Here is a 24447-nt window from a genome sequence, read left to right on the forward strand (position 1 = left end):
ATAGGACTGTAATGAAAATTAGGTTACTTTTTAGAATACACTACGTGTATATTGAAGAGTGTGGTAATTATGAGGTGTTTCGTGTTATTGCCTTTGACAACTGTGGACAATATCACGTCAATATATGCGCTTCTTAAAGTCGTTTTAACGTGTGTTGAAAGAAATTTTGTATTCAAGAAAGCCATGGAATTTGAAGGTCGATATTCTGTTCCTAAACGTAATTCCTAAGAAAATGATTTTTACCGACGTGTAAAAAGTATTTATTATTGAATCCTACTCCAGAGATTGAGTGACAACAGAAGGTGAGTGGAAATATTTTATTTCCAGTCGCCTCAGCTTGTTTGCATTCTTGTAATCTAACTCAATGAGAGAAATGCGTCTCCCACGTTGAAAGATTTGATAATTAATGAATCTGCGACTAACTTTTCCTGAAAAATTCCTTTTTACATGAAAGGAATGCATTCAGTCACAGAACATCAACGTCCAAAGTCCCATAGCCTATTTGACGACGAATTTTTTTGCCAGTTAGTAACGGGTATTCGATCAACTACATATGTGTATCGACGAAAAGTTAATGTTGGAAAAATTTCAACGCAGAAATCCACAATTTCAGTAATAATCACCCGCGGAGCAACAAGGTACCCATTTAATTGGGTATAAACATAGAAGCACCACATCAGACTGAAAATAAGACGATACAACCAAGTTACCGACGTCGTAGACACGGTATATAGGTACCAACCGACACGGTATACAATCGAATTAACGTTCAAGATTACGACCGTCGAAAACGGGACAATCAAGTCCCGAAACAACGTTTCCCGCAAAACTGATTAGATTTTCCATAGGCGCGCATATGGGGAGCGCACAAAAGGAAATTCCGCGAAACATTTTACTTGTTGTTGTGGTGCTGGTTATCCTTCTAGCTTTGATTATCCAACCTTCGGATTTTACCGAGAGTGACCTCCGGAGGCATTCCTAACGTCTTAACCCTTTTTATTGGCTTGCCCTTGAATTTTTTCAGCTGTCAGGACCAGTCGGGCCGCTGTATATACTCGTGGAGATAAGGCGTTTTAGGAATTTATCAGAGGTAGATGAATTTCTCCGAGACAGAGGCGTAGGAAGATTTTTTGGCGTTTGTTGTTGGTCCGAAAAAACTTAAATATCATCAGCGTGTGTTGAACGCAAGATAGGTTTATGATCTGTTTTATTGCTGGATATGGCTGGCACAAACCAGCTTTAATAAATAAGCAGTAAGGTACAACAATATTTATGGTGTAAACAGTCTCTTTTCAGCAATATACAAAGCTGTAAGTGAGAAATAAAAAAATTATCAATTTATTGACTGATGATGAAGTTTTAGCTCCGAAACGTTGCGTTGGCTCCTATAATCATCCCAATTATTTGTTTGGAGAATGTGAATATCACAGGAGTAATTTCTACAAACAACAATTTCCTTATTTAGTGATTTGTTTCAGACTTTGCGAGAAAGAAGTAAAAAAAGTTTTTAAAATTAATGCTTCTTGTGTCGAAAATTTGGACAAGATGATAACCTCCTCCTTCTAAAAACAAGAGCAGAGAAAGAGCCCCTGATAGAAAAGATGCTGATTGTCTTATTAATTATTTATAGGTCTTTGTACTTTTTTCTTATGACTTTGTTGTTTTTCATTTTTTACTCTAAATTGTATAGGTAAGGCTAAATGTCAAAGTGTCAACGTTCCTGTGGGATTTCTCCTAATTCAATATTTGCTATCAGTGTACGCCACTGTTGAGGATGAAGTCGTATTCGATGTTGATCATATCCACTTAATTAAGGAGGCTCATTATTAGCGAAACGGGTTGAGAGCATTATCGACCACCACTGGTTAAACATTTAGCGAAGGGTATTACAGAATAATCCTTCGAATACATCTGTGCTACCTTTTTGTGATTTCATTATCTCAACTAACAATCTACTTGATAATTTCGGTTCTACAGATATTCGAAAAATCGTTAAAATGACAATTAGTGTAGGCAAACGGTTATAAAAATAATATAAATCTGAATAATCAGCTATATCCAGCGAATAGACATTGATAAATACAAGTTATATTACTTATGTAAATATTATGAGCGTACTCCAAATTGTTAGTAGGTACACTTTTATTCTTTTATGGCTCTAATTCATCAAGAGGACTAAACAATTGAAGAACATCTGAATTCAAACCAACTGACTCTTTATTTAATTTTCTAAATTCTTCATCACAGAAAAATGTTGATAATAATTTTCTTCATTCCAGCCATCTAAGATTGCCAATCAGTAAAACAAATCTCATCGATTTTTTGTGCGAAGAAACAACCCGAACCTTGAGCAGAATTTCGAACGTTACACCTCAAATCCGATACAAAATCCATACCCTGACTGACCTTCAATAAAAAAGCAGAAAGCACAAAGGGTGAGTCGACCTAAAAAGAGAATTTATTGCAACCCTTCCTGCATTAAATGATTATATAGGTGCTATATATCCATTTGGAGGCCGAATTGACCGTTTGTAGCTCATTACGTTTATTACTTCTCTGCAGAATGCTGTTCAGTCGTAAAGTTGCAGCAGAACGAAGAATATCTGTAGCTGAGGTAGGTGGAATTTTTTTAGTGAATTTTGTTTGTTATTATTTGATTTTTCTAGGACACTAGATTGTTGGTAATTGTTTTCTATTAATTTTTCTATTTTTTATTTGTTTATCTATCCATCTGAATAAAACACTAAAGAAATACAATTTAAAAAAATATTGAACATGAAATGAAAAAGTTTTTATTATAATATTTGGGGAAAATAATAAATATTTTTCTTGCTGGATTTCAAAGCTTTAATATTGAAAATATTAAAACAATAACTGTCCTGTGCGTTTCACCAAATATTTGTCACATTTCTTTTTTATTATCACATTTAATTTATTGCGATTCCATTTGGCTGCCCTGTAAACAGAACTTCTTAGGGTAATGTCAGACGCGGCGGTTTTGACCGAGACGGTTCCCGCTAGCGATCGCCTGTTCGGTGTCACACGGGTCGATTGAATCGCGTCCGTTTATATCCAAAATACAAGGCGGTGTGAGGTCGATAAAACCGCCGCGTCTGACATGTTCCATATACACATCACTGATGACTGTACGAAAGGCTCATAAAAACCGAGACGGATAGTGGTCGCGACGACCCTTCGAGTCGGTTTTAAAATCGCCTGGCGATTCATATCGCTACGTCTGACATGGTCCATTTGAAACCCATTGACGACTCTCCGATACGGTTCTACTCTCGAGAAACGTCTCGGACAAAACCGCCGCGTCTGACATTACCCTTACATTAACCAGTCTAGTCATAAATTTTCATTGTTCGATACTCCTTGCAAATTATGGTGGAGCACGAGCACTTTTAAATATTCCTAACATCACATCCGAGTGTGACATAATAAAATAAATGATCGGCCAAACAAATAATCAGTCACTTTATGCAGTAGCACACTTTTATGACCCCTTGGTAGCATTACAAACTTTTACGAGAAGCGATTAATTAACCACTGGCAGTAAATAAACCATAACTCCAACAAGTTCTGATTTACGATATGCAATAAAATTTCGAAAAGCGAAACATTCTTTGTGTAACCCAGCCCGCGCACAAAAAACGTTTTATTTCCGTTGTAACATTGTTGAACTTGCGCGTTTTATCAGTGTATCATCGCCCTTTAGTCTCGTATCGTTAAGATTATTGTTCTTAGGTTCTTTGCGTTTTTTACACTTTGTTTCGGCTAACGACTTCATTTTCCGTTGACGTTTTGACTGGCGTTGAGAGGTCGTAAAAGGAGAACGACTTTTATTTTATGGGTCGTATAAGGATGATTGAATGAAAATATCAATAAATAAACCTGTAGGGGAAATATGATTTCCTACAGATAAGGAGATGGAGTTTTCGCTCGGCATTTAAGAGATACAAAACAGGCTTTATGGATTTGATTGAATCTAACCTAGATCATATATGAAATGGAAGTTAGAGCCATATTATACAGTGTGTCTCGAGGCCAAGATCAGTATGCTTCTCGCTATTGATGGGATCATTCCTATAAGAATTAAGACTCAGAAAAGCAACAATCTGGTAGATGCATCACGCTCCATGTTTGACCAGTATCACGTGCAGTCGGACAGTAAAACGGCAAACTAAGTAACGCTTCCTGCAATATTTAAGTCTTAAATAGATGCGCCAATCTCAATGTATCTAAAGGAGAAACTTCGTGGACAATCTCGCATGGAAGAAGCAATTTTGTAGTTGTGGTCGTGATCATGGGGTATATTTCAAATCCGTGACAATTCACGTTGGAAACTTCGCCGCATTTCTGAATTTTGTTTATTAACTTCTGACTAATAAGCAAGTTCAACCGTTCCCAACTTTCTTAATAAATGAGCCGTCTACAAAGTTTAGAAATTGTGGAATTAAAACTGATGAAGGAGCTCTAAGGACGTGTAGATGCCAGGCAAGAAGTTGAAGGTACATTTCTGGGACTGTTTCGATGGTGTTATAAACTCTCTTTATGTTATGTGTTATTCCAGGGGACATATTTTAGATGGGAAAGAATTAGACACGGTCACGGTTGTGAAAAGAGTGAAAATTAAAAAGTTATCAATATCAAACAATGATTATGTTGTTTGTAATTTATAAATAGTTCAAAACGCAAATTTTCATGTATAAATAATTAGATATAAATGTGTAGAGCTGCGATAGAACGTCAGCATGATCAAAGGGATAAGACTATGTGAACTGACGCAGATACTTGGTAGAATAGTTGCACAAAATTCCCGTTTCTCACACATCATTAGTCTAGTAATTTAGTACATGATTCTGGATGCAGTTTTGATATAGATCCGGCCGAAATGGTCGGGTTTAATTTAGGTCTCAGGCAATCCCGGAATCCAATCCGAAACGCCGCTACCCGGTAGATCCACGATATCCTAATGCCTACGCAGTCCTTAATTCATCGTAACGACCCATGTTGGAGTTATATTAATGGCAAATGCCGCCATCAGGTCCTCGTATAATAGCGCGTAGAGGTAAGAGGCGGGAGCGATACAGCGACAAACTACCAGAGGAACGCACAGCTGCCTTTGACTAATAAGAAATATAACTTGAATATATTATAACTATAATTCCCGGAGAAGATAGCTAGCCCAACCGTTTAATGCATGCGCCACGGATTTATGGCATTGGCTCTACGGAAGATTAGTTTCTTATTAAGATGGCCTAGGCGAATTTTGTTATAGGAGATCAAAGGATGGGATGGTAATTATCGGATTTTTCGAATCGATGTTTGTTCTGCTCCGCACCGATAAATAAGCTGAATTCCAAATTCGACGACGTTACCGGTGGAGGTAACGCGACTGGCACAGGGACGGACTGGCGAATATTCATGAGCATAATATGGCACCCAAATTCAAAATCCGATAATTTATTTGGAATGCCATTTGAAAAAACGAGCGGATGGTTGTACAGGGTGAGTTTTCGACTCGTACAAATATTTGAACAGTAGATTCTTGAGGTGAAAAGAAACATTTTCTCCATTTATTCCGATTCGACCCTGATAAAAAGATATAGCCAGTTTTCATTATGGGCTGTGCCATTCCTGGAAAAACGAAATTACCTTCAGAATAACCAGCTCAATCTGTGACACTACACAACTGTGGATCTTTTGAGCAGAGGTGTATTCAGCCAAAGTTACCCAATTTCACAGACACTTCAATTATTGAACATCAAATTGCTTGAAAACGGCGCGTTATACGAGAAAATAAGAAGAACACTTTTATTTTACAAAATGTTCAAATATTCATTAGATATCGTCCAACTTAGCTTCAAGATCTGGGTTTTTCGAATTTTTGGTATTTTTATGGTTCGTAATGGTCATAATGAGAAAACTGGAAGACGTTAGTGATATCTTGTGTTCGAAAAAGATTAATCGAATAAATGAAAAATTATATTCCGAAATTCATTTCAGTCGATGAAACCGTTTTTAAGGTTTTTCAACGAACTGTATGGGGGGTCCAGGAAAGTTGAACACCTTTTCAGTCTGAAGTTGTATATGTAAATGGTGGCAACTCATTTTTTGCGTGAAGATATCATGCTCAAATAGATAACGATAGATAATGGTAGAGTGATGGTGAGATGAGCATTTTGAGTAAAGCAAATCTTTTTTTAGGAACCGAAAGTTGGCTCATGTCTCCCTAACCCATGAGAGAGTTTAACAGGGGGCGAGAGAGACTTGACCATAAGTTTGTTTATCGTCAATGTTGACGTCTATGTCAAGGTTTTTATCATCAGATGTGTCAGCGTATGAAATACATATTTTTCAGAGTCACTCTCACTTATTTCCGAGATGTTTTTTACTTTTTTGAACCTTTGTATATTTTTTTATATTTATTTCTATCATTCAATCTTTTTTTCTCTAAGCAAACTATTATCTAAGTTTAGTGCGGGAAACTTGGACCACTGATTATGTCTCCCGACCGAAGCATTGGTCAAGTATCCCTCTCTCCCTTTTAGTCTATTCAACAGATGTTTTCTTGAAACTTTTACAACTATTATTAAAAGGGCTCATCGTTTTTAAAACAATATCAATCAAAGAAAACAATGAAACTAAATAAAACCACGCAACTATTGAACTTTTCAGACAGTGTAACAAACAAAAATTATTCAATTTCTCACTTCCAAACAACAAAATCACGTTCAACCCTCTCACTCCCGAACTGTTCTGATGGCGGCCAAAATGGAGCCGCCACCAGTTGTACCTTGTTACGAGTATGTCGCAAGCTATTTACTATACCGGTAGCGCGAAATTTGAACTGAAATATTCGTGGTGGTTCAAGTCTCCTACCTGAGCAAGTCTCCCGAACTCTCCCTACGTTATAAACTGAGCCGATTCAAAAAAAAATGGTAAAGGAAAAAAGTGTTTCTTTTGACCTCAATAATCCACTGTTTTGCATATTTGTACGAGTCGAAGACAAAGTGGCAAAAACTCGAAAATATCTTAGATTGTGTCGTCATCTTGGACATTAAGCTTGAAATGAATTTCACGGAAATATCCCCCGTAGATCTCCACATAATTTTGGGTGAGGTTAATCCAGAATGACCCAATGTACACCCAATGAAATGTAATTAACAAAGCCAGGAGGAGCAATATCAAAGTTCTACTTTTTTTGATAGGTCAATGCGAACGTCCTGTGTTATGTGGATGCAGGAATACGGCCCAAACACAGATCCACCCTGTATACATAAGTCTTAAAACCTCCCAACATTATAGGGGAACATCGAACAAGATTACACATCGTACGATACGTGTCATGCCTCCTGACAAATTTCCAATCGGCCAGAGGACAATAAATAATAATTTCTGGGGGAGATCGCTTCCCTATCACGGGCAGATTATGATTCAGGGCTCGGATGCCGTATTCGAATGCGAACTTACGAAGGGATGCACGCAGATATCGCAATATATATGGAATTTGGGACGTGCCTGGACGCGCTGCTGGCATGGGAAAATATGAAAGGGGTCCCCGGATATGATTCGGGTATGACGATAATGGACGGTGATCACATCGGGATGCGGATGGCGAGCTTGGGAAAAGGGAGGGCTTGTCCCTTTCGACCTCGTGCATAGGGTGGGATTGGTATCTGTGCGGCATTGATGTTTCCGAGGGATAATCCGATGTAACATCATTTAAAATATGGCCTAATTGAGGGTAAAACGTCCAGCCAGTATACAAACTCTTGCAGTATGGAAATATAAAGGTCGAATATACAGGGTGATTGATGTAAACCTTGCACTAGAAATTTTGGGAGAACTAAAGGCATCGATGAGCTGATTATTCACACTTGTAAGTTCTAGACGTTGAACTATTCAATAGTCATATAGAAAAGCGACTTTATACAGGGTGTTTTCAATGGTGAGGCTTTTTTTTGACAGAAGGTAAAACTCATCAAAACAAGTGGTTCCATCAAAAATTCGACAGAATTTCATTGAATTTCAAGTACGGGACTGTGGAAGGTGACTCCGGCATCGCAAAAACGCAACAAAACAAACATATGGGTGGACAATGAATGGTTCAGTGGCAAGTTCATCGGATTAGATGCATCAGGACACTTTTGAAAGAATCATAATTGTTGTATCGTGGAATTTAGGGTGAAAAACAATGTAGAAAATCGGGGCAGTTTCTTGAAAGTGCTTATGTTAGTTATGTTGAAGAAGTGCTATGATGTTTCCCCATTTCATTCCATTTTTACGACGATTGTTGGAATGTTCGAACAAGAAGATTGTGATGCACATTGTGAAAAAATTCGTGAATAATTTAGACGAATTTTATTGGTGAGATTTTGAATAATTATTCTATTTTTTACACTTATGTCCTAAGTCTCTTCTGTCAGTTGGTATCGAAATGAGCCATTTCATAAAATCGTGTAAGTAATTAAATAATAATGAGAACAATTCGTCAATCCTAAGTTTCCATTTTCATTACAACGTGAATATCGAACGTGCCAATATCCTAAACGAAACCACATGGTCGAATCGATAAGTTTTTTCCATTGCTTTGTGAAAATTCAGCTAACAAGCGGTCTAGGGTCGTATTAGGATCTATTTCACTTCTCATTTTCAATTTTTGTTTCAACTTTGTCATTTTGAAAGTTTTGTACAGGTGATTTTTGGTGTCACGCTTCATTTTGACCAGTTCTACCTTCTGTTAACAAAAGCCTCACCTTTAAATACCCTGTACAGTTTATAGATCGAACGACATAATACCTTCATGTCATTTCAAATTACACATTGATCTGAATGTTCGATAAGAAATCTCCAGAATTATGTATCAAGATGTATCAATAAAAAGTGAATCAAATATGTTTATTCAGTATTTCTATGAACGTCTTGTTAATCTTGTTGACAAGTACATTTCTTCTTCAGCGAATTATCAAGTGTTGGTTAAAAGTTCTTCGAAAAATTCTATTACATGTGAAAAAACATGAATGGGAATTCTCAGATTGAAGGTATAGTTTGAATGATCAACTTGAAAGAGCCAGAGAATCCTACCCTTATAAAATTGTTTGTCACTAACTAGGACACCCTGTAAAGTTCGGGTAATTCAGGTACTATTATTTAAACCTGTTAAAAATAATGGATAGGTTATAGTAATTCTATGGATTACTTCTGTTAGCTCGTTTTTCGCAAAAGTTATTTGCACTCACCTACAAGCTTATGATTCAAGTCCAAGACTAGATTCACTTTCGCTATTTTCTGCAACAGACACAGCACAAATATCTCGGATCGACTGGAACACTCCCAGTTTTACATGTATTCGACTGAGGACTGCCGCAGTACTTTTTTTTAACTTGTGGCGAGATAATGAACATCTGTTGGTGGCAGTCAGAAATGGATTTACTGTTGCCAAAGAAATTTTATAGAGTAAAATTGATGACTCAACACACAAAAGTAATATTTGGAATATTTTGGTACCTGGTATTGAAAGCAAGACCGTGCTTTGAAAAATTAGCATGAGATATGATTGCGTACGTTTGTTTCTTCTTTGGAAAATATACTTTTTCAAATTCTGAAATTAGAAATTCTTCGACTGATCCAAAAAACGTAGATTTTGATATTTGAACGGCGTATCTTAATATTCTGAGTACTGTCTCTATAACGTTGGAATTGCATGCGCCATCTCAAAGGGTTATTGGAAGTAGACGAGACCACAACATTTCATAAAAATCTGACCACTTATTGTCGAGTTATGAATGTGGAAAATTTAGGTCGAAAGAGTAGAAAAGAAGCAACTATCACATATCTAAAATTTCAGCGAAATATCTCTTGCATGGGGTAGCTTCATACCTACATGAACTCATGTTGCCTGATAAAGAAATATTAATGTTTTCGAAGAATCCTTAGTGCCACTATTGCTGGAGCCTGCATAAATTTGCTACGAATAAGGGACAACGTTTTTTCCTCCACCCGATCCCAGCGCCCTTCGAAATTAACCCAAAGGATCCCTCATCGAAGGACCATTCCTATTCACATCTCCGACCCTTCCCAATTTCATATTCCACAATGCCCTCCCAGACTCCGTAAATTTCCGATACAAAATCGCGTCCGCCATCACCGAGCAGCGGATTCTAATCAAATGGCAGCCCGCTTAATATTCCCGAGGCTGCCAAACTTCGACCGTTTACCTGAGGGGGGGTTGGGAAGCGATTTTTTCGAGCTCGCAGCTCGACAGAGACTTCCACTCAGTTTAATTAAAGTTCCATGTAGTTCGAGGATATCCTACGAGGCGGGCGCAAGGGAAGTCCGCGGAATTGCATCTGGAAGTCGGTGGAAATTGAACTTATTCCATCTGGGCGTCGGTGGCTGCGATCGGATCAACACCTTGTTTTTCCAATTTCGATAGTTGCGGACTATTCGCTTAGTTCGGCTGTGAGAAGAGCTATATCTATCTATGTTCCCGAAGAATTTCGAGAAAATTCGACTTTGTTGTAACAAACTGACTATTCTGGCACTGATGGAGTTAGAAATTGGATTTTCGGAAGGGGTGGAACCCTTTTATTCAACAGGGTGTAAAAGATTAGTCGCTTAAAAGTTCAAGGAGTGATTCCTTGCCAAAAAATAATGTCGCTCTGTTTTACAAAGCAAGGGAATACGTATCACATCACGAAAGTGGACCTTTGAAAAATTCCCAAAAAGATGGGGTCAAAAAGAAATTCGTAAAGACCAAACGGTTGCGCCGAGGTCGATGAAATTTCGAGATTTATTACAAGAAAAGTTGTTTTTTCAGAATATGTAACACATTTAGATCTACGACGATTTTTCTGTTATATACAGGGTGGGCAAAATTCGTTGTCTACTGAGAGGATCGCGAGAACTATAGCAGCTAGAAGAAAACGGATGACACAGCTCTTTTTCGGAGAAACAAAGAATGGTGAAAACCGCAGCCTCCTACGATACTCCATTTTTGAGTATGACAAAGTTCTCATAACTTTTTTGTCTTTGAAGTTACAAATCTGAAACTTGAACCTTCTACAGGCACTTGTTTACGTAGAATCCACTTACAAACTTTTATTGAATTTTTTATTTTTGAATTGAAAAAAACTGTTGTCAGTAGATTCTACGTATGAAAGTGCTTAAGAAGGTTCAAGTTTCAGATCTGCTACTCCAAAAACAAAAGAGTTATGAGAACTTTTCGAAATCATCAAAATCTCAATTTTTGTTTATAACTCGAAATCTACAAATGATAGGCCGATTCTGTTTTCAGATTTGGATAAGTAATGAAAAAAGACCTCGAGAATGTGTCATCTGTTTTCTTCTAGCTGCTATGGTTCTCGAGATCCCCTCAGTAGACAACGAATTTTGCCCACCCTGTACATGTGTTGAACATTGACCTTCGAAAAATTCCCAAAAAGATGGGAGGGGAAGTTCTTCCAACGAACGCAAATAGAAAACGTCAATGAGTATTCTATATCAAAAAATTAATTGATAAATCATTGCATTCTCAGGATTCAACATACATAGTTTACGCATAAGATTTTTCCAGTGAAAGCTCCTGGATATTATTCTCTTCTCGTTTTCTCATTTCGTTGAAGCGTCGAAATTTTCATTGGAAAAGGCAATCTCTTTCTCTTGGATTTGTGCCATCTCAGATTCCATAGGAATGTCTGAGTGTATTCTAATCAAGTAGCAGCTGTGAGAAATGGCGTTTGGCTACTTGAAAACATTCGGGCAGTTATTGAATTTTCTACTCGACTGTTCGCATAGACATGGGCGTAGACTGTTAGGGGACAGGGTGGGCAACCCTTGTCTAGGATTCTGAGTGCTCCCAACCCCAGATACTCAAATCCTTCACCAGTTTCAATGAGGAAACGAGCGAGAAAATACATTGGCCTCCAAAAAAAAATCCTTACTACCCAAATTGTTGTTTTGCTACGAAATAATCTCGGTATACATGATGTTTATTACAGATGCATGTGATTATTGTCCGGAAACAGTAATATTTTTGTTTCATGGGGTAAAATATGCACCACATCTGGAAAATTTCCCCAGGTTTTCGTTGATATAATGAATACCAAGAAATTTTTCGTTTAAACTTCGATATGTTGGTTTGAAACGTCTGAGCAAAAACTAGAACCTCACCTATACACTTCCAGCCCTCTCCAACATCCACAGTTTTTGCGACCGTCGGGAAAACTCCGCATTTTCCGAGACACAGGTCGGAAAGGTTCCACGTCGAAATGAAATTCTCAAGGTAATTCCCCTGTAACTTTTCTCTCCTGTTTTTCATCCGAGCTGGATGCTCGCTAACAATGGCTTATTTCGAGAATTGATAAAAAGATATGAACTTTATAAGCATAAATTCTCGTTTAGTTGCAATTTCCCAACGATAACCTTCCCCGGCTTATGGAAGAACGGAAAAGCACGAAAGAGGATAATATTCGAGTGGAAGGAAACTTCTATACATAGAAATTTGCCTGCGTCGGTGGAGAAAAAGGAACAGTGCAGCGTCGGACTAGCTCCTGGGGTTCAATTTTGAAATGTCGATTTTCCATTTGAGTTGTGACTACAAAAACTGATTCAGATCATTATTTACGAGGATATATTGAAAAATTCTTAGTCTACTATAGAAACAAACAAAATTTCAATGTCAAAATATTTTATTTCTCATCATATTCTCCTCTTAATTGAATACATTTATTACAGCGAACCTGCAACGTCTCTGGACCTTTAAAAAAAATGTTTCTTCTTGCTCTCTAAACCAGACCTTCACAGCTTCTTTCACCTCCTCATTGGAAGAAAATTTACGACCTTTTAAACTTTTTTTTAGTTGACGAAAGAGATGATAGTCGGATGGAACCAAATCTGGTGAATAAGGGGAGTGTTCTAGTAATTCACACCCTAAATCACGAATTTTTTGCATGGCAACATGAAATTTGTGTGCAGAAGCGTTGTCCTGTAAAAACAAAACACCTTTAGATAGCTCTCCGCGTATCATCTCTTTAATTTTCCCCTTCAGTAATGTCGAATAGTAATCTCCGGTCTTTGTTCTACCCTTATCCAAAAAATCAATCATGATGACTCCATGGCAATCCCAAATAACTGAAGCAAGAACTTTTCCAGACGATTTTTGGACACGAAACTTCTTAGGTCTTGGAGAACCAGAGTGTCGCCATTCCATCGATTGTTGCTTTGTTTCTGGATCGTTGAAATGTACCTAAGTCTCATCTATAGTAGCAATTCGGTTTAAGAAGTCTACATCGAATCTAGCACAGATCTAACGCGATGATTCTACCCTTGCACGCTTTTGGTCAACATTCAAACATTTGGCGATCCATTTTGCAGCAATTTTTCTCATGTCCAAATTGACGTGAACCTTACGATGAACGCGTTCGTATGAAATCTTCAGTGCTTCAGATATCCGTTTTAGCCCAATTCGACGGTCTGATAAAATCATGCCATGAACTGCATCGATATTTTCTGGGACTGACACAGAAACTGGCCTTCTCGATCGGTCATCATCTTCAATGGAAAATTTACCTTTTTTGAAGCTTGCAATCCAATTTTTCACGGTCCCATACGAAGGAAATTGATCACCAAGGGTATTAAGCATACCTTCGTAAATCTGCTTAACTCTTAACAGTTTTAAATACGGGTACTTGATGTTGGCTCGATACTCCAATTTTTCAATTTTTAAAATTTCGGTGGACATCTTCTTTCTTTCAATTTATTGAGTAACTGTGTTTCACCTTTTGACCTCAAACTCCACACTGACTAATGAGCTATTGTTCGTTGCAATGGTATAACGCAATATTTTTTTATGCGTGGAACTGGTCTAGGCTAACTAGATATCAATACAACTATTTTTTCAAGTGACCTGATGCAACTGGTTAGATAAATTCTGAAGTACTTCATTGTACAACCATATGTTCATGTTTCGTTTCGTTTAGAATGTTTATGATGCCGGAAGGTGACTTCTACAGTACCGTACATGAAATTGTCCAACGTCTAGGGGTTTTTCAGCGATATTTTGTCTCCTTAGTCTTAAATCGGATGAAAAACGCGGTACAACCCTGTACAGACCGGTAGCGGCATGCAGATAATATTCCCCATTCCACCCCTTTCCGTACAATGAACGTAATAAGACGGGATCAAAGAAATTCGGTTCACGAACTCAACTGGACTTTGGGGAAATAAGGGTACATCCCTTCCGGGAAAAATGTTAAAAGATGCAAAGTAATGTACATAACTGGAAGTGAGGAATCTGCATACTTTAGAATTCATGAACCTCGACGTAAACTCCGTTCAAATTCTTATCTTTCTGACGTTCCTGGTCGTTAGGGAGGGAGTGAAGGGGTTGGGGTGATTCCAAGCATTGGGTTAAGTTTCCGTAGGTACCTACGATGGTGAAAATGTCCATAGACATCAAATATCAAAAACCAAAAAAATTTCAATAATCTATTAACTCTAGTACTCTTTTATGAACTTTTATCTTGCACAGTTGTCCTATTTATATATTCATCAAGAATTATGGCGTATACTACTAAGAGACTTCCTTGAAATATTCGGGCAGGTCACTATAAACATTCCACTTTATAGACCGCAAAATTGAATCAGATGGTGTTCATTAAAATACATATTGCTTTTATCCTGTTCACTTCGCAGTACCATTTAAGAGACTGAATCCGAGACATAACCAATTATACGCATTTTGCGTAGGCTTTCGATGTCACTATTGGTAAAATACATGGTTGATACAGCGTATCTTGCGATTTTTTTAATTATTGAATTAACAAAACTTTCCAACTTAATGGATATTCGAAGGTGTTGACGACAAGCGATATTCTGTGAGGGAAATTGAAATCGAAATTTGAATATTAATCGTATTAACCTATCGCTTTGAATCTTAAATGATCTACAGGAATAAACATCAAGAATTGTTGTTTTTCTCTCACTCAATATATGCATAAAACCACTTTTATGAATTCAAAACTAACAATGTTTCGAGGAAAACCTTTTTTGAATGTTAATTATTTTTTGTTTTGTTTTTTCACTCTGAATAATTTTTTCATTTTGCAATCTGCTCTTCAGTTCTTACTCTTAAAAGTCTTATCAAAGTGACTCTTTCTCATTGGAAACGTTTGCATCTAATTTCAAATCTTCCAACAGTATTTCAGCTAATTTCATTCATTTTCAATCAGGAGAGGGTTTGAGAATAAATTTGAAAATATATAACAGATATTAACCATTGTACTATAATAAATTCTCTCATTTGAGCCCTGAGCTAAACATGCGCTTATTAGTGCTTAGTATATGCGCACAATATTTGCCAAGGTCAATTCTAGGTAGCCAAGAATCAATTATAATTCTACTGGCTTAGGCAACAGCCCCAGTGGCCTAATGGATAAGGCATCGGCCTCCTAAGCCGGGGATTGTGGGTTCGAGTCCCATCTGGGGTAATGACTTTTTAGCACAATCGTATGGCAATTTTGGGCAATTGTATATCTAATACTAATAAAGATAGAAAAATTATACGAAATGAAGTTATACGAAGTGATGAAGGTACAGGTTCACCAAGTCCATAAAAGGCAGGGACAACACGTTTTCCAGATTCGAATACCTTTGCTCAACTTTTTTCTATTCTTGGAAACATAAATATCTCAGTTTTGATAAGGAGTATTCCCAAAAAGATCAAACTATTTATATCTATATACCAAAACGAAAGTAGGCACAACCAATTTTTGCTTAGAGCAATACTTTGAGCAGATCTCACCTGAGTATATAATTCAATATTTAAATGATAATTAATATTTACAAAAACATATCGAATCAAGTTGATCTATCTGTGTAAATAATCCAAATACATATTAGGATTTGATATTTGGGCCCGGTTTCAGGTGGCCCGGTACAGACAACCAACCTCAATTTAAGTCACAGGCCCCAGTGGCCTAATGGATAAGGCATCGGCCTCCTAAGCCGGGGATTGTGGGTTCGAGTCCCATCTGGGGTACAAAACTTTTATTGAACCAATTTATTCTCACGTTGACTTGGGGAACGATAAAAACTTTTTTCTCGATAAAGTTAGATTAGATTCTTGACATAAGGAATCGATTATAACGCACGTGGTTTATGTTGAATACCACAGGTGACCTACTTCCACGGGCAAAAGCCCCCCATACCAGAAACCTAGAGTATGGTGAACATGCCTTTTATTTTATTTTGAAGCTAATGATTCAAGAATAACGGTAAAAGTATAATCTGGCAGTTTCAGCAAGCCGAAACAATAAAAATTGGCCATAAAGGTGACAAAAATCAGTTTTTCCGAATTAACTCCTCTCCTGGGCTTCAAATTGTTTTCGCATTTATCATAAAAGTTGTAGAGCATAACATTTTCTACAAATTTTGTCCGAAGCAATTTTTTCTACGTTTGAACGTTTTTGAGATATATGGCGATTAATTAGACTGGTTTTCTACATTGATCTTGGCCATTTGCATGTGTGGCTAAGCTCCTCGCCCTTATCGCCCTCTAACTCGAAAACGGTTAAGAGTATGTAAAATTGCTTCAGACAAAAGTTGTATAGAATTTTATTATCTACAACTTTCATAATGAATACAGAAACGATTAGAGGAACAGGAAGGGAGATATTTACAAGAAATGCCTTGTTATCATCTTCAAACTGTCAGATCGAGAAAACCCCCCTGATCAGTATCAGATTAATGGGTCGACACATCTGCAACACCCAGGTTAACCATCTACATGAAAATATGATACGCTCGAGTATGTACAAGTAACGATTTTTTTGCATTTTCAAAGGACCGCTGTGAGCTTGTGTCACGTCTGATTTGTCAGTCTCTTGAAAAGAATCTTTCTTTGGGTCCAATCAACATATACTCTAAAAATCTGACAAGGTCGAATTTTTTCTACCATTTTCAACTCTTCCGTACGGCCAGCCCCACCACGCAAACTGTCAGATTAACAGAGACAGGTATGGCATATACAGTATCTTAATCTGACACGCTCGAGTATGTACAGCTGACGATTTTTTTTTTACATCTTTGAGAACCTGCAGACTCTTTCTCCATCGCTGAAAGTGCATACATCATAGAACCTTTTTTTCTTTCTACCATATTATCTTCAAAATCCACTAGGTCTCCACGGCGCTAGTCAAGGAACGAACCGAAAAATCATGTCCCCATAAAGCGAAAGGAAAAAATACATACATATGTATATAAAAATCGATCATATATACATATATACACAGATCCACTCACGATCCCCGTCCCTCCCCGATATACACGGTAGACGGCCGAATTGGCGTGCTTCGCATTTTTCAGCGCCGATTCATTTGCATGAATCGGCCTCAGGAACGTCGGCCCCGTCTCGAATAAGCTGGTTTACCGGAATTTCGTAGTCGTCTCGGCACGGCCATTACTTGTTATCAGCATAATTCGGCAGATAGCGGGACAGGGGAGCCCCGTCCGTAACGAAGTCGTCGTTAGACTTTGTGGAAGGTAATTGGACCACCTACGAACAACTCATGAAGTATCCCTCTCCAGGGAATTGCCGGTCTCGCTGCTGTTCAGGTACTGGATATGTAAAGGGGCTTCTCACACTTCTCACAGCATCCTGAACTTGGATAAATTCCGCGCAAGAAATCAATTCGAATTCATAATGAATTTTGAAGTATGTAGGGGAGACTAGGGAGCATTGATACATGGGGAGGCTTGATACAGGCTTATATCCGCGATCTGTAGCCGTTTTCAAAAGTATTATACTAGTAACACTATTCTTTGGCAGAGGGCATTGCGTGACGTTAATATGTAAGGCTAACAGTAGTTTGTTTGTGAAATATTCAACGAAGAGTGTTTCGAGGTGAGAAATTGTAAGTTTTTAGTCAAGTTACCTAAGGGTTTTATGATCATGCATTAATTCTTCGGCATAAACAAACATTTCACTGAGAAATAGGCATAAAACTACTCAATTTACAGTTTTATTCGCTTTTCAAAATATATGGGTATAAGATGAAAACATAAATCACTTTAAAAATTGCTTTCAGGGAGGTTTGAGACATTTGTCGTGGGGAGGCCTGATACATGTATAATCTTCAAAAAATATTCCGTAGCTAGTTGGATAGGCCTACATGAAGGCGTCTTCACCATCCAACATATCAAAGGGATTTTTAAAAACCGTACAATCCCCATATATTTAACGAAGCCGACTTTTCTTGTGTGGAAGTGACTAACTGACAATTTCCTGATTTTTCTACACCTATAGGACCAAAGCAAGCCAGTATCATTGCTGACCTACCTACTGAGCTGAATAATCCTCTCGATTACTCTCCCAGTACATCGTATCAATCCTCCCATATGTGGGGAGGCTTGAGACAGTTTGCATGTTTTTGTGTTCAACGTTCTGTACAGAATAAGATGTTTATGTTTTGCGACTTCTATATTTATCTTGTTGAACGATTAATTGAAGAATTATACAATATAAGAAAAGTCCTGCTTCTTCATATAATTCAGTTTCCAGAATAAAAATTCCAAAAAACGTATCAACCCTCCCTAGTCTCCCCTACATACTTTCAATGTTTAAGTTTCCTTTAGTTTTATTTTCTAAAGTACCGAAGGAAGCTGCAAAAATGACACCAAACTCCATTATGAAACTGTTGTCATAAAGGAAAGTGACGGAAGTTTTGAAATTAAAGGGACCCTGAATATCGAATCGGTTGGAATTCTACTCTTGCTATCACTATTTGAAAGCAATATATTGGTTGAGACTTGCTAAGGTAGGAGACTTGAACCACCTCAAATATTTCAATTCAAATTTCGCGATACCGGTATCGTTAATAGCTTGCGATATACTCGTAACAAGGCACAACTGGTGGCGGCTCCATTTTGGCCGTCATCATAACAGTTCGGGAGTGAGAGGGTTGAACGTGATTTTGTAGTTAGGAAGAAAAAAATTTAACAATTTTTGTTTGTTACACTGTCTGAAAAGTTTGATAGATGCCAGGTGTTATTTAGTTTCATTGATTTTATCGATTAATATTGTATTACAAACGATGAGCCTTTTTAATAATAGTTGTGAAAGTTTCAAGGAAATATCTGTTGAATAGACTAAAAGCGAGTGCCGGAGACATAATCAGTGGTCCAAATTTCCAGCACTGAGCTCAGATAATAGTTTGCTCCAAAAAAAGAAAATTGAATACTACAAATAAATATAAAAAAATAAACAAACGTTCAAAAAAGTGAAAACCACTGGGAAATAAGTGAGAGTGACACTGAAATAGAAAATATGTATTTCATACGCTGTTACATCTGATGATGAAAACCTTGACATAGACAATCGTTGGTCATTGGAAATTTTTTTCTTTCAATATTTTTCCTGATAAACAAACTTGGTCAAGTTTCTCTCGCCCCCTGTTCAACTCTCCCATGGGTTAGGGAGACATGAGCCACTTTTCGGTTCCTAAAAAATGAATTGGTGTACTCAAAATGTCATCTCACCCTGACTCTACTATTATCTATCGTTGCCTATTTGGGCATGATATCTTCACGCAAAAAAAAAGAGTTGCTACCATTTACAGCTACACCTTAAGTGAAAAAGGGTTCAACTCCCCTGGACTCCCCATACAATACAGGGTGTTTTTAAAGGTGAGATACAACCCCTAGAATTTCGTTTCAAGTACGAGACTGTGGAAGGTGACTCTGGCATCGGAAGAACGAAACAAAACATAAACATCAACTTCTGGGGTCCTAAAATGCACCCCACTGGCTCTAGAGCCTCTTCAACAAGAACTCCGAAATCCAGTTTTGCGATAGCTTTGTCGAAATTTGGCAGATAAGAAATGAATTTTAGTACCTGGCAGTTTTTGGATTAACTGAGTCGTCTGGTGACAAAAAACTGACTGATTCTCATCGATAGGTACTTTTTTCTTCAAGAATGTTTGACTGGTCCATTACTTCGATTGAATCAATCAGTGTATTCCAACTTGTATGAGATACACCTTGTAGATAGATTCACCTTTACTGCCGATCCACACAAAAAAAAAACAAATAAAATCATAAATACTGAAACCAAAAACAGCTCTATGTTTGCCTAACCTAACCTTACCTAACTTCTGTCAAAACTGACGTTAACCTCTAAACCACAATCTGACGTTTACAGTAGTCGATTGTCAAAACCCTGTCATTTATTCTGATCATCGATGACTGTCAGAAATAAATTTAGAGAAATGTCAATAGTCTATCTCTTTCTCAAGGCATTTTTCAGTATTTATGTCGTCGTTATTAGTGTCCTTTGGGCAAAATTCGTTGTTCCACATAGGCGGTCCACGAAGTTACTATAGTAAATTAAGTATGTATTGTGCATCCTGTTCTTTTTTTACTTCATTTAAGTTACAGATTTTGGTCTGTATTTAATTGAAAATATTGTGCTCTTAAGCTTCAGCTCCTCACCAACCTCTTCTGAAAAGTGTTGTTACCCAGAAAATCCACCACAACCCTCTGAATTATACATTTTCCAATTTCCGAGGAAATGCGGTATAATCTCATCCACACTTCTTTGCACCCGCGTAAAATATAACCGACATTTTAACCTTTCTTCGCCAATATGTCGCAGAACCGCCATGGCGACCTCTTCGGGGGCTTCTTGGTCACGAATGCAATTTGACCGGATGTGTATCGGAGAATTTCTATGTCCTCGGAATATTGTACGTGATGGGATTCAGGGGATTCCTCGGGGGTTTTATTAAGCGACGAGATAAACCGGAACGGAAGGGTATACCGTATACCGGATTCGGACGTCGACGGTGGTAGCATGTGCATAACGCCGTCTCTCCTTATACCTAGGGACGCCCAACCGGCATCGAATTCATATTATTTCATTGTGGGGCATATGGCGGAATCTTGATCGTTTCGGGGATTATAGTCCGGGATGGACGAATCCGGAGGAATACAAATGAAGATGGGGCTTAAGCGAAAATTGTGAAAGGTTGGTGATGGCTTGGCATGGTATATTTTCCCTATAGCTTATCACAAAAACTATTTACTCTGAATGTTGTTCATTTTATTGAAACAACAAAACATATTTGTTGCTCGAAGAGCAGAAAGTTGTCTTTACCGTGGCTGAGGAAGCTGGAGATTGTCTTGGCTGACGCTGATTCCTTCTCGGTTCAGATAACTTGAGATTCTTTCGCTGGCGCTCATTACTTCTTGGTTTAGGATGTTGTGGAAGGTGCTGGAGGTTTTTGTTTGGCTCAGGAAGCTGAAGATTGTTACTGACTTCTTCTTGGCTTAGAAGAAGAAGTTTTTCCTAGTATAGTCTAGTGAAGCTGGATATGTCCTTCGATGGAGCTGGACGCTGGAGATTCTCTTTGCTGGCCCTAAAGTTTCTTGTTGTCTTAGGAAGTTCGACGTTAGATATAGATATAGATTCGTGATGTTCCTTAGGCTGCTCTATTTTGGCACTGGCAGTTTACTTTATCGGCTCTGGAATGTCTGATAGAGACGAGAGTTGTAAATCCTCTAACTCGATCTTGCTGAAAGGACCAGTTGTTACTCATTTAATTGAAACAGCGTAGAGACGTGTAGAGTTTCTGAACTGAACTACTATAGACTCAGCTGTATCAGGAGGTCATCTTCGATGGAACGGCCTTCTTCTTGGCTCAGGATGCTGGAGATTATCTTCATGGACTCATAACTGAGGCTCGTACATACACAGTGTCCGAATTCATTATCGAAGTGCATCAATAACTGTTTGACATCCTTTCTGACACTTTATCCACAAAGTTATGGCAAAAAATGTCCTAGTAGTTGAAGCGTTTCCGGCTTTAGAAGAGGTGATCTTGGAGGTTATCCTAGTTGGTTTTCCTTAGTAAAATAATCTCCTAGTGGGACCTGTGTGGCTGTGCATTATCATAGAGAAAAACTCATACTTATGTCTGAGACTGAGAGTTTAAGATTCTGGGGAGTATCCAATGATAAATCAGGTCTGCCACAGGAACAAACTCTACCCCAAACCATTATTGTCAATTGTGCCTTCACGAAAAACATGAACTTCTTCAAGACAATGGCGGTTACTTCGTATGGGTGGATGTGTCCATTTAGAAACCGTCAGTTAATAGTACGTATGGTCATTTGGCCAGTGTATCAGCTTCGTTGCACACTCTAATCCTCGACGCTTGTGTTCGTAAGTAAGTGGAAGTCTTCTTCAAGTGTCGATGTTAGAGTGACTTCACATGGACGTCTTCTGACTGAGCTTCGGTGAATTGAAGAATCTGTGAGGTATTTCGAAGACGTTTAAGTCTTTTCACCCAAAGAGTCAGTCTTTTACTGGCGTTGTAGACTTGGTCTTTGACGAACAGTTTCAGTGGCCAAATACCGTGAGACTGAGTGTGATAAGTGCTAATTCGATGCTGCATAAATCCACACTTAGCCACTTGCACTTATGTCTCACCAGTCTAAAGTATTCCAAAGGCTCTGTCGGCATTGATACAGGATAGAAATTATTTTGGCACAATGAAAATTTGATTTTCAATGGCGTAGAACCATTTGACAGTGTTCAAAACCAAATGCAAACCTAGGAGAAAGTCATTAATATATGAATTTTTGCACACATCGAGAAAAAAAGATCAAAAATCGATGAACTGCATCTTAGAACAACTTTAATATCTTTGATCTGATCAATCATTTCCTTGTAAAGACCCATTGTAATTGATTTTTACAGAAAAATAGGAAAGTGTGCTGTACAAACACTACATCCTACACATACTTGATGCCAACGTTTCGTAGATATATTTCCACTTTTTCAGGGCAAGGAACATAAGTTCAACCTTGCCCTTGTATCTAATCTAATCTAAAATCAGGTGGTAGTGAATTTCCAGGGTAATAGGGGACTGTTCCTAGGCAATGAAAATTGCATAGAAATTTTGGTGATCTCTTGAGTCATATTTCAGTACAAAATCACCTATAATGAGGTCGAACACGAGGTTGAAAATTTGTTCTAGTAAATCTTTGTACAGCCAATCTCGAGTCCTCAGAAAAACAAGGTTACACCACGCTTTACAGCTCGAAAAAAAAAATTTCCACCAGAATGAAACTCCTTCTTTCGATCACCGTCCCCATACGGATTTTTCTTCACACGTGAGCGAGAAAAGCTCTCCTAATCCGAATCGGCAGAATCAATAATCCTAATCCCGATTGAATACTTCCAGGGAGAAGGGAGTTGCGATCCGAGAGCTCGCTCACCGTCTGCTCCATCGACCAAACGGACGAAACAAGAAGAAAAAGCTCAGGATCCCGAACGGCCATTTTCTCATTCCGGCAAAGAGTGTGAAAACGTGCGCGAGATAAAAGATTGGTTTGGGATTAAACAACCTGTCCCAGCGGGTCCACACTCGAGACGGTCGAGGCCTTAGTGCTCCCTGGGCGTCTATAAAGAAACCAGGTCTCATTGAAACAAAATTCGAATATTCATTCTTCGGGATAATTCAATTTTTTCCTGTTTCCGCCCACATATGGGGGAAAAACTAAGGTCTGCGTATATTATCACCAAATATTATCACATCTGAAGCCTACATGTTCTTTTGGCATCAATCCAGAAGCGAGTTTTCAATTTTAACAGTACCTAAATTAACGAGAAAATGAGAATGAATAATTTTGGTCTGAAATAGTCGGAACGGCCATCCCTGACGAGCCGGCACTGGTGCTGACTTCCGAATTTCACGTGTAACCGGAAGTTGTAAGAGACAAGTGACTGCATCAAAGCGCCTTTCGAAAAAAATAGAAATTGTATAAGAAGTTGCCTTGTAATATATGCCCGACGATGATACTTATCGTAAATCATGGTGACATTATGTCCGGCTATTTTGAATGTGCGCTGTAGAAGATGTATAAAACAAGAAATGTTTCCCGAGGACCGTTTGTCGCACTCTTCGATTACCGTGATTGTAGCATGCTTAATCATATGGTTAATGTAAAGAATTGAGGCTGAAACTTACTCAGGAAACTTCTGAAAGTCTAACGACCACTGTGATTTCAAAGCATTTAATCCTCATTAGGATTTATTTGGGTAATGTAGACCGTTCGTTCATACCATGATCTTATTTATACTAAGTGACGAAAAATAGAATTCTTGGTGTTAATGGATTAATTACCACAATTTTTTTGTTTGTATGACTTGAGGTTAGGTTAAAGTGGTCTTGGGAAAAAATGATGTATTTTTTATGAAATATCTCTGAAACGTCACATTTTGAAATAACCATTTCAACCGTTTCCCAAAAAAAATTATTTGAAGCACTCACAAATGAAAAATAAAAATGGGTATTTAAAGTTTAAAGCGTTTTGTGAGAATTGCGTAAGCTGGCAACATCGACCGAAATATGCCTTGATAATAAAGGACAACAAATG

General features: G+C 38.0%; 1 protein-coding gene and 2 non-coding genes across 3 annotated transcripts in view; 2 read left to right on the plus strand and 1 right to left on the minus strand.

Annotated features, from left to right (window-relative positions):
• LOC123318394 overlaps window positions 1-24447 on the minus strand; it is a 332282-nt gene that overhangs the window by 194101 nt on the left and 113734 nt on the right. The window lies entirely within an intron of this gene.
• On the plus strand, window positions 15425-15497 carry Trnar-ccu. The gene has a single exon. It is a non-coding gene; the product is annotated as a tRNA-Arg (tRNA).
• Trnar-ccu lies at window positions 15976-16048 on the plus strand. Its single transcript has one exon. It is a non-coding gene; the product is annotated as a tRNA-Arg (tRNA).

The sequence above is a fragment of the Coccinella septempunctata genome, chromosome 8 (assembly GCF_907165205.1).
Source record: "Coccinella septempunctata chromosome 8, icCocSept1.1, whole genome shotgun sequence".
Lineage (NCBI taxonomy): Eukaryota > Metazoa > Arthropoda > Insecta > Coleoptera > Coccinellidae > Coccinella > Coccinella septempunctata.